The 9,185-nt window shown below is 41.9% G+C and overlaps 1 pseudogene; it reads right to left on the bottom strand.

Annotated features, from left to right (window-relative positions):
• Window positions 1–2,251: 2,251 nt before the first annotated feature.
• LOC102848272 lies at window positions 2,252–3,265 on the bottom strand (annotated as a pseudogene).
• Window positions 3,266–9,185: the final 5,920 nt, after the last annotated feature.

Genomic DNA, 9,185 nt, shown 5'->3' with positions numbered 1-9,185 from the left:
CTCTGGACTCCTGTCATGACAAAAATACCCAATCATATATCCCTTTAAAACAGTTTCCTCCCTTATCTGTTTCAATGCAGTATACATTATTGAACCCACCTTTCTCAGTTTGCCCCCAACCCCGAGGTCAGTCCTGTTTTACAACAGTGGCACCATACATTATTTGTCCTTTTGTGACTGAGATACTTCACTCAGCTTAATGTCCTCCAGGGTCACCCATTTTGAATAATATGCATAAGTTCCTTGGTTTTCAATGCAGCATAGTCTTCCATTGTGTGAATATAGGAGAGTTTCTCTATCCATTCGTTTGTTGATGGGCACTTAGGTTGTTTCCAACTCCTTGCTATTGTGAACAAAGCCACAATAAACATGGGTGTGCATATATATCTGCCTGGATGTCAGTTATGATTTCTTGGGGTATATTCCCAGTAGTGGAATTGCTGGGTGAAATGGTATCTTTATTTGCAATTTTTTGAGACAGCACCATACCATCTTCCACAGTGGTTGCACCATTTTACAATCCCACCAACAGTGAAATAAGGGTTCCAGTCTCTCCACAACCTCGCCAGCATTTGTTGCTTGCTGTTTTGTTAAATTTTGCTATTCTGACAACTATGATATTTCATAGTTGTTTTCAATTGACATATTTCAACAAACAGACACTGCCCTGGATATGTTCATTAAGTTCTGCCAAGAAATGTGGAGGACAGCCACCTGGCGGAAAGAGATCCATATTTGTTCCCATCCCAAAGAAAGGTGATCTGACAGAGTGCGGAAATTATCGAACAATATCATCAATGTCACATTCAAGCAAGACTCTGCTGAAGGTTATCAAGAAATTACTGAAATTATTTCCAGCTACCTTAACTGCAGACACATGGTCTTATAAATCATGTGGGACCAATATTAAAAGAGAATGCTTTCTACACTGTAGCAACACTGTGAAGTGTATGTAAAGATATTGAGGAGACACTGTGACATGGTGTAACTTGATGAACCCTGGAGATGTAGCCACAGTTAAAGGTTTTGCTTTCTGTAAGGAAGGACAGAACCCAGTGCAGGTCAAGAAAGATAGTTTATTGAAGAGAAACTGTCAGGCTGGCTTTCAAACAGAAGACCAACTCCACTAAAGTTAGAGAGGGATTTTCTATTTTCTTACAAGGAACTTGAGGAAGGGGATGCTCACAGATACTTCCTTCAAGATAGGGAAGTGGGCTGGGGTCTCAGAAAACTATTCCTGGGAAAAGGGCGTAGGGTAGTTTCATATCCCTGACACAGAGAAAAAAGCATAGCTGCTGTTTCCTGTGATTGGTTTCTCTCAGTAGCTATTCTGGGAGAGGAAGTAAAGGGCTCTTCAGTACTAATATTCCAGCCTTTTATTAATATCGAATGGGGGTGATGCGGTTCTCTTCTGTAACTACTTCCTGCTGGATTGGGATGATGGTTCTAAAGGAGTAGAAAAGGCTGTTTATTTTAGGTAGCCGAGTCCATAGGTGTGATGGTGGTGGGTAATGGTTGGTACTAAGTTGATAATACGAGGAGTTCACGGACTGTTTGGTTCGCAAAAGCTCTCATCTGCTTCCTTAGAAAACTAGAGACAAATCGTATGAGGCAAGGACCAAATATTAAGATTTATAAAATTATGTCAGAGGGCCAAGGAAGGAGAGGATATCAGCTTTTGAAGTAGGTGGAGGACTGTGAGATACAGAAAAAGTAACTTGGGAAAAGTATTAGATTTGGGCATCATAGTAAAGATATAAGTCCTAAGTGTAAGAATTAGATTGACAATATGGTAGATAGCAAATTTTGGTTAGAGGAAGGATGCAAGCAAACTTTAGAACAAGGACTATTAATCAGAGAATAGGGATAGATTTTGTTTGGGAAGGTGGAGAAAGAGAGAGATTTTAAATTTGGAGAGTAAGTCTTGCCCTAAAAGGGGCATGGGACAATGGAGGTAAAATGAGGAAGGAGTGTGGATAAGGGGCTCCTTGTAATTAAAACATAATTTCTAAAAAATCATAATCACTGGTAAAAGGTGGCGAGAAGCTGGCTACTTCCTCCTTTGGAGGCTCTGGAAGCTTCTATGCCGGTGGTGGTGAGTCTCTGATGGTCTGTGCGCTCCACTGTACCTGGGCATGTTCCTGCCAAGTCCCAGAGGAAAATACCTTTCACTCCTGGCCCAGAGAGGAGGGTGAGGAAGGGTGTGAACTGTGAGATCATTCTTCTCCGTGCGAGGCAGACTTCCGTGGGATCAGTCATCATAGTGGTAATCTAATTTGGCGAACACGGTTTTGCAACCTTTATTAGAAAAAACTTTCTCCTCTTTGGGAAAAAATGTCATCTCTTCAGCCACTTGGGTCACAGTATTCTCATCAATTTCATAGCCTCGGGACTGCATTTCAATGCGGATGCACATTTTTAGGTGTTTGTATTCCAAGGGGAGGAAGGGAACAAAGTAATCAATGAGATTCTGGTCAATTAAGGGGCTATGCCAGAAGCCACTGTGCTTGCTGTTGAAGGCCGACACCGACAAGGCGTGCTCAATGTCCTTGAGCCTGATTTCTTCCCTCTGCTTTCCACTTCTCCAGAAAGCTAAAGCCACTTCAGTGATTCTTTCTGCTCCAGCATTGCTGAGAAATATGAAGATGGCTTTTTGGTAAGAGACCCCATCCACCAGGTCGTAATAGTCCAGGAAAGGTTTGATGGCGTCTATGAGGCCAGTGTGCATTTTATCCACTTCATCAAATATGAAAATAGAGCTTGCACATGCGCTCACGTTGCCACGAATCCACATCTGTAACTGATTCTTATATAGGGCAATGTTCTCGGTGTTTGGAAAGTGCAGTGTGGCCACAAACAGGTGTACGTAGTCACTGTTCAGACCACCCTTGAAGACATTCTCGGCAATGATTTTGCTGACCAAGTTTTTGCCCGTACCAGTCCATCCGTGGAAAGAGAGAGTGAGAGGTTTCTTGGGCTGTGGGTTGCTGATGAAGCCAAACACCGCGTTTACGATGACTTTCTTTGCTAGGTGCTGTCCAAAGAGCTTTTCGTCTAGATCCTTCTGTAGCACTTCCCGGTTGAGGCTCCTCTTCTGGCCGCAGCACTCTTTGAAGAGACAGTAGGGGCTTGGGTAGATATAGTAGAGGACACCGGCCAGGGCCACTGTCACTGCCAGACGTGTTCCCTTCCCCGCCTGTACCGTCCACGGCGCCAGGAGCAGCAAGCCCAGCGCAACCCTGCCCAGCTTCATGCCTGGACACGAGCCGCCCGGCCAAACTTTGGTTTCTCAATGTATCTCTTTGAGGGTCTTTTTATCTTTTGTTGTTCATACATACACATGCATCTCGCTAAATGAGTAAAGAGGCATCATGTTATTTTTCAGCATGGTATATTATACATAATAGGCATTATGTGATGGCTTGATAAATCAAAAAGCATCCATAGATGTAATCAAAGTAAGCAATTTTTCTACAACTCTTCCTTTGAGCTTGCTTTATAAGAATAAATACTATAGGAAATGTTAATAATATGGAACTGTGATATTAAGTCAACAAATCTTTCTAATCAGACCAAATCTCCTACTATTAACACTAGTGAGTAGACATACAAGTACTAAGAAAAATTTGGAAAGAGGAAGGTAACCTGAGGAACGCTTAACCTGGTAAATGAAGAATTATAAATACTGACTGAACTGAGAATACCAACACTGAAAATCAAGAAGCGTGTATGCCGGGAATGTGTCCTATCTCCATACCTTGAATAGGTATGTGTGTAATAGATCATCCAGGAGGCTGGGCACTATGAGGAGGAATGTGACATCAGGATTGAAGGAAGAGTCATCAACAACCTGTGTTATGCATATGACACAACTCTGCTTGCTGAAACTGAGGAGGACCTGAAGCACTTGCTGTAGAATACTTCAATATGAACTGAAGCTCAACATCAAGAGACAAATATTTTCATTTCTGGACTGATTGACAGCATCATGATAGACAGTGAAGAGATTGAGATTGTTAACAATTTCATTTTCCTAGGATCCACAATCAACACTCTTGGAACCAGCAGCCAAGAAATCAAAAACTGAATTGCATTGGGCAAGTCTGTTGTCAGGGACATCTCCAGAGTACTGAAGAGCAATGATATCAGTCTGGAGACTAAGGTGTGCCTGATCCAGGCCTATAGTCTTCACAATTACATGTTATGCATCAGAAAGCTGGACAATGACTAAGGATGATAGAAGGAGAATCGATTCTTTTCAGCTGCGGTGCTGGAGAAGAGTATTGAATAAACTATGGACCTCTAAGAGAACAAATACATTCATCTTACAGAGGGTGAAACCAGGCTGCTCCTTGGAGGCAAGGATTCTGAAACGTCATCTGACGTATTTTGGACATGTTGCAAGGAAGGACAAGTCCTTGGAGAGGGATGTCATGCTTAGGAGTGTGAAGTGACAGCGCAAGAGAGGAAGATCTTCCATGAAATAGATTGATTCAATGACTGGAGTAATAAATGAGGGTAGATATGTCAGAGACAGTAAGGTTGGCTCGGAATAGAGCAGGCTTCAGAGCTGTTGTATATAGGGTGCTGTGAGTCACAGGTGACTCAATGGCATATAACAACAACAGCAATTTGTGAAGGACACTATTTTTCATCTTATGTAAATTGTTAATCCAGGTTCTCTCATATTATAATAATGAAAAATCTATACATTTAGATTCAAGTACAATTTCCAAAGAGTTCTTCATCACAGATTGAGCCCAAGTTTGGGAGCGTAGCAACATTAAATAAATACTGCAAAGTCAATAGCATCAAGACTTGGTATCAGATTACAGACTATCTCTTATAAAAAAAAAAAAGAGTTAATGTATTAATTCCACCACTGAGGTGTAAGTTTGGGTGGTGTTTGGTAGGCATTGGTGACTCATTGCCCTTGACAAGAGGTCGACCTGAAGGAGGCAAACAGAATCATGAAGCAGCGAGATTTCTGTCCCTCTCACTGAACAGGAAGGAACCAAAAGAGTGTCATCTTGTCAGATTTAAATTCATAGCAGTTATGAATTTTATGTTGACTGCTGCCAACACTGAGTCAACTCTATGGCAAAAGCAGTATTAGCATAAGTGCCTACTTTCACTCTGACACTGAACATGCTCTCTTCCAATGTCTAAAATGGTAAAATTCTGTTTTCTCTCTCTCATATGATTAGATTTTCTCATGCCATTACACTGTCATCCTTTAATTTTCAAAATTAATTTTTACATTTCTCTGAAAGTCTATAGACAATTGAATAAACAACTCTCAACCTCTACTTAAACAATATCAAGAAGGTACATTTCTTAAAGACACATTTACTCTTCTCCTGGAGATCTAGATTTTAAAATATAAGGCAATATGTCAAGTTTATATGATCAATACTGACCTTTAAAAGTCCGGCTTCTGCTTGACTCAACAATTCAGTGCCAGTGCCTCTGTGTGTTTGTACCTGTATTCACACTCTTATAAACTCTTCCCTCCCTAAGGTGAAGAGTCCAATTAGTCAATCCCACAGTTTTGGAATCTTATCAAGTGCTATACATGATTGAGAAAATGACAAGTCCATTCTCTTATCTCAAGATAGCAAGTTAATATGTTTTACTTCAAGGTTGACAGGAAATACCTAACAAGGAATTACAGATTTCTTTGAGTGCCTGTCATTAGAAACTAGCTTTCTTTTTTATTTCTTACTGTGAGGATTTTATTAATTAGATACAGTATGCAAACTATTGTGGAGAGATTATGTGCTAAGAATACAATAAAGTGGCACTCCGTAACATTTTTTTATTTGTAATATTCTTGTTATGTGCCATTGAGTAGACTAAGACTTTTAGTCTTAGTTTATGCTCTGACCCTGTCCTATCCTGTACCATCCTCACAATCTCTGACACACTTGAGCCCATTGCATCAGTCACTGTGTCAATCCACCTAGTCAAGGGTCTTCCTTTTTATTGCAGTCCCTCAAACTTCCCAAACATGATGTCCCTCTTCAATGAATAGCCTTTCTTAGCAACAGGCACAATGTATATGAGATGAAATATTATCATTATTGCTGCACTATTTCTAAGACATACCTGTTTGTTCTTTTGGCAGTCCATGGGACTTTCAGAATTCTTCTCCAACACCACAGTTCAAAGACATCAATTCTTCTGTCATCTTTATTCATTGTCCAGCTATCAGCAGTGTAACAAGTGATTGAAAAGACCATAGCCTGAATCAGGTACACCTCAGTCCTCAAACTAACATCATTGCTCCCCTATAATTTGACAAAATCCCTGCCTATAGATTTTCCCAGTGCAATGCATCTCCTGGTCTCATGACTGACTGGTGGTACCAAGTGTATTGACTGTGGATCCAAGTTAGATGAAGTCAGTGACAGTTTCAAGGTTCCCCCCATCTATCATAATGTTACCTATAAGTTCAGTGGTAAGAATCTTTGTTTTCTTTAAACTGAGATGCAATCAACAGAGAAGGCTGTTGCTTGATCTTCTGCAACAAGTGCTTCAAGTCCTTCTCACTTTTAGCAAGTAAGGTGGTGTCATCTGCTTACACAGGTAGTTGATGAGTCTCCCTCTGATCCTGATGCCATATTCCTCTTCATAGAGTCTAGCTTCTTGAATAATTAGCTCAGCATACAGATTGAATAGGATTGGAGAGAGAATACATCCCTGAAATACTCTATTCTTAAATTAAAATTATACAGTGTTCCCTTGACCTGTTTGCACAACAGCCTCCTGGTCTAGGCGTAGGTTTCACATGAGCACAATTAAGTTCTCTGGAATTCACATTCTTCTCAGTGTTAGCTATAACTTGTTATGATCCACACAGTCAAATGCCTTTGCATAGTCAATAAAATGCAAATAGACATTCTTCTGGTATTCCTTATTTTTAGCCAAGATCCATCTGACATCACTAGTGATTTCCCTTGTGCCATGGCCTCTTCTAAACCCTGCTTGAACTTCTGGAAGTTCCCTATCTATATACTGTTCTAGCAGCTGTTGAATGATCTTCAGCAGTGTTTTGCTTGAATGTGATATTAACAATATTCGATAGTTTTCACTTTCTGTTGCATCACCTTTCTTGGTAAGGAGTCTTGATTGAAGAGGTAAAGGAAGTTTTTTGGGTGTTTTTTTTTTATTATTAATGGACACAATTCACACACTCATCATATAGTTGACTACAGTGACAGGGTGTAAGAAAAAACCCATCAAATCTTTCAGTTAATATTAGTGTTTCAATTTCACATGAATTAAATAAAAACAATAATAACATTGGAAAGACAAGATGGATGAGTGCTAAAGAGTCATGAAGGCCAGCACATTTGATTGTCTGAATACCCTTTGCTGCTTTCCCCTCCTTCACTCTGATGGTTCAGGCTGACAGTTGGTGGTGGGTTCTGGTGGAATGCCAGGGATACTATGAGATGTGTTGTCAGTGGAGTTCTATGACAACCAGGCACTGCCCTGTGCAACCATAGCATCACAGACATGCTGTGTCTCTCTGGATCAAGACTTGGGGCTGGGCATTTGGTGGCTTCACTTAGTGACTACGGCTTTGCCACCTGATAACCTGAGAACACACCACACTTCATGTCCTGTGAATTCCAGTGGACAGTGGGACTGTGTGTCCCCCACCTTCCCTGCCCCCCTCACTTGTCTTCAGCCTCATGGCAGGGAGTGTCTTGCTTCTAGTTGGACTGGTGCAGTCCTGTAGAAGTTGAGTCTATGTAAGACCAGAAAAGCAGCTTACAGACACCTTTCAGGAGAAATGTCTGTTTCTTGACAAGCTGAGTGGTGCTCAGAAGGAGGACACAGAGATTGAGTTCATTGTGAAGAACAACCAACTGGAGAGGGAGTCTTTGAAGATCAAGAGACTTGAGGACCTCCACCAAGAGGGGTCTTGAATGAGAGCAGTGAAGAGAGAACTCCATCATGATCCAAAGGTGGAATGAGCCAAATGCTCCCACCAAGAGGATGAGTTAGGGGAAATCAAGGTGACCGTGGAGTCCCTAGTGTGAGGTGCAGACCCTGGCATGCCCAGTGGAGGTGTGGAAAGTCCTGAGAGCCCTGGGCAGGTTTGCTCAGGCGAAGTATGGCTTTGGCTCACTCCCTGAAGGCCTTACCCTGGAAGTGGAGCTGGGCCCTTGAAACATTTGGCCACCTGAACTCCAAGGCTGTGTCATCCCCTGACCTGATCACCACAGAGGGGTGAATGAGGCCAGTGGACAAGGGGAGCCCCAGTGACTGAAGCCCTCCCCCTTCACTCCTAGACCCAAGACTCAGGATTGTAGACTTTTTTCTCTTCAAGAGATAGTCGTTGCAACAATGAATGAATGAAAACCCCAAATCTCTGTAAATGTTCATTAAAATGAATAAAATTTAATTAAAAAAAAAGAGATAGTCGTCTCTTTCTTTTGTCAGTAGCTATACTATACCCACAAGGAAACAACCCAGGCATGTTACTAAAATAATACTTGTTATGTGCTGTCGAGTCGCTTGCGGCTCATAGCGACAGCCCTAAACTCTGCTCTATCCTGTGCCAATCGCACTGCCTCTGACACACCCATCCCCATTACCCCAGTAACTGAATCAATCCACCTCATAGAGGGCCTTCGCCTCCTGCACTGTCCCTCCGCCCTACCAAGCATGATGTCCTTCTCCAAGGACCTGTCTCTCCTTACAACATGTCCAAAGTATGTTCGACGGAGCCTCAGAATCCTTGCCTCCAAGAAGCTGCCTGGTTTAACCCTCTCCAGGATGAAACTGTTTGTTTTCTTGGCAGGTACAATAAATACTCTTCTCCAGCACCACAGCTCAAAGGCATCAATTCTCCTTCTATCCTCCCTAGTCATTATCCAACTGTCTGATGCATAACAAGTGATTGCAAAGACCATAGACTGTATCAGATGCACCTTAGTCTCCAGAGTGACAACATTGCTTAACAGCAGACTTTCCCATTGCAATACATTTTTTTATTTCCTGGCTGCTGGTGCCAAGAGTGTTGACTGTGGAGCCAAGCAGACTACAGCTGTGAACAATCTCAATCTCTTCATCATCCATCCTGATGCTGCCAATTGGTCCAGTGGTGAGAATCTTTGTCTTCTTGACATTGAGCTTCAATCCATACTGAAGGCTGCAGTCCTTGACCCTCT

The sequence above is a fragment of the Elephantulus edwardii genome, unplaced genomic scaffold (genome assembly GCF_000299155.1).
Source record: "Elephantulus edwardii isolate Elephantulus edwardi_28Jun2011 unplaced genomic scaffold, EleEdw1.0 scaffold00455, whole genome shotgun sequence".
Taxonomy (NCBI): Eukaryota; Metazoa; Chordata; class Mammalia; order Macroscelidea; family Macroscelididae; genus Elephantulus; species Elephantulus edwardii.
The sequence above is the reverse complement of the archived record's forward strand: the minus strand, read 5'-3'. Positions and strand labels throughout refer to the sequence as shown.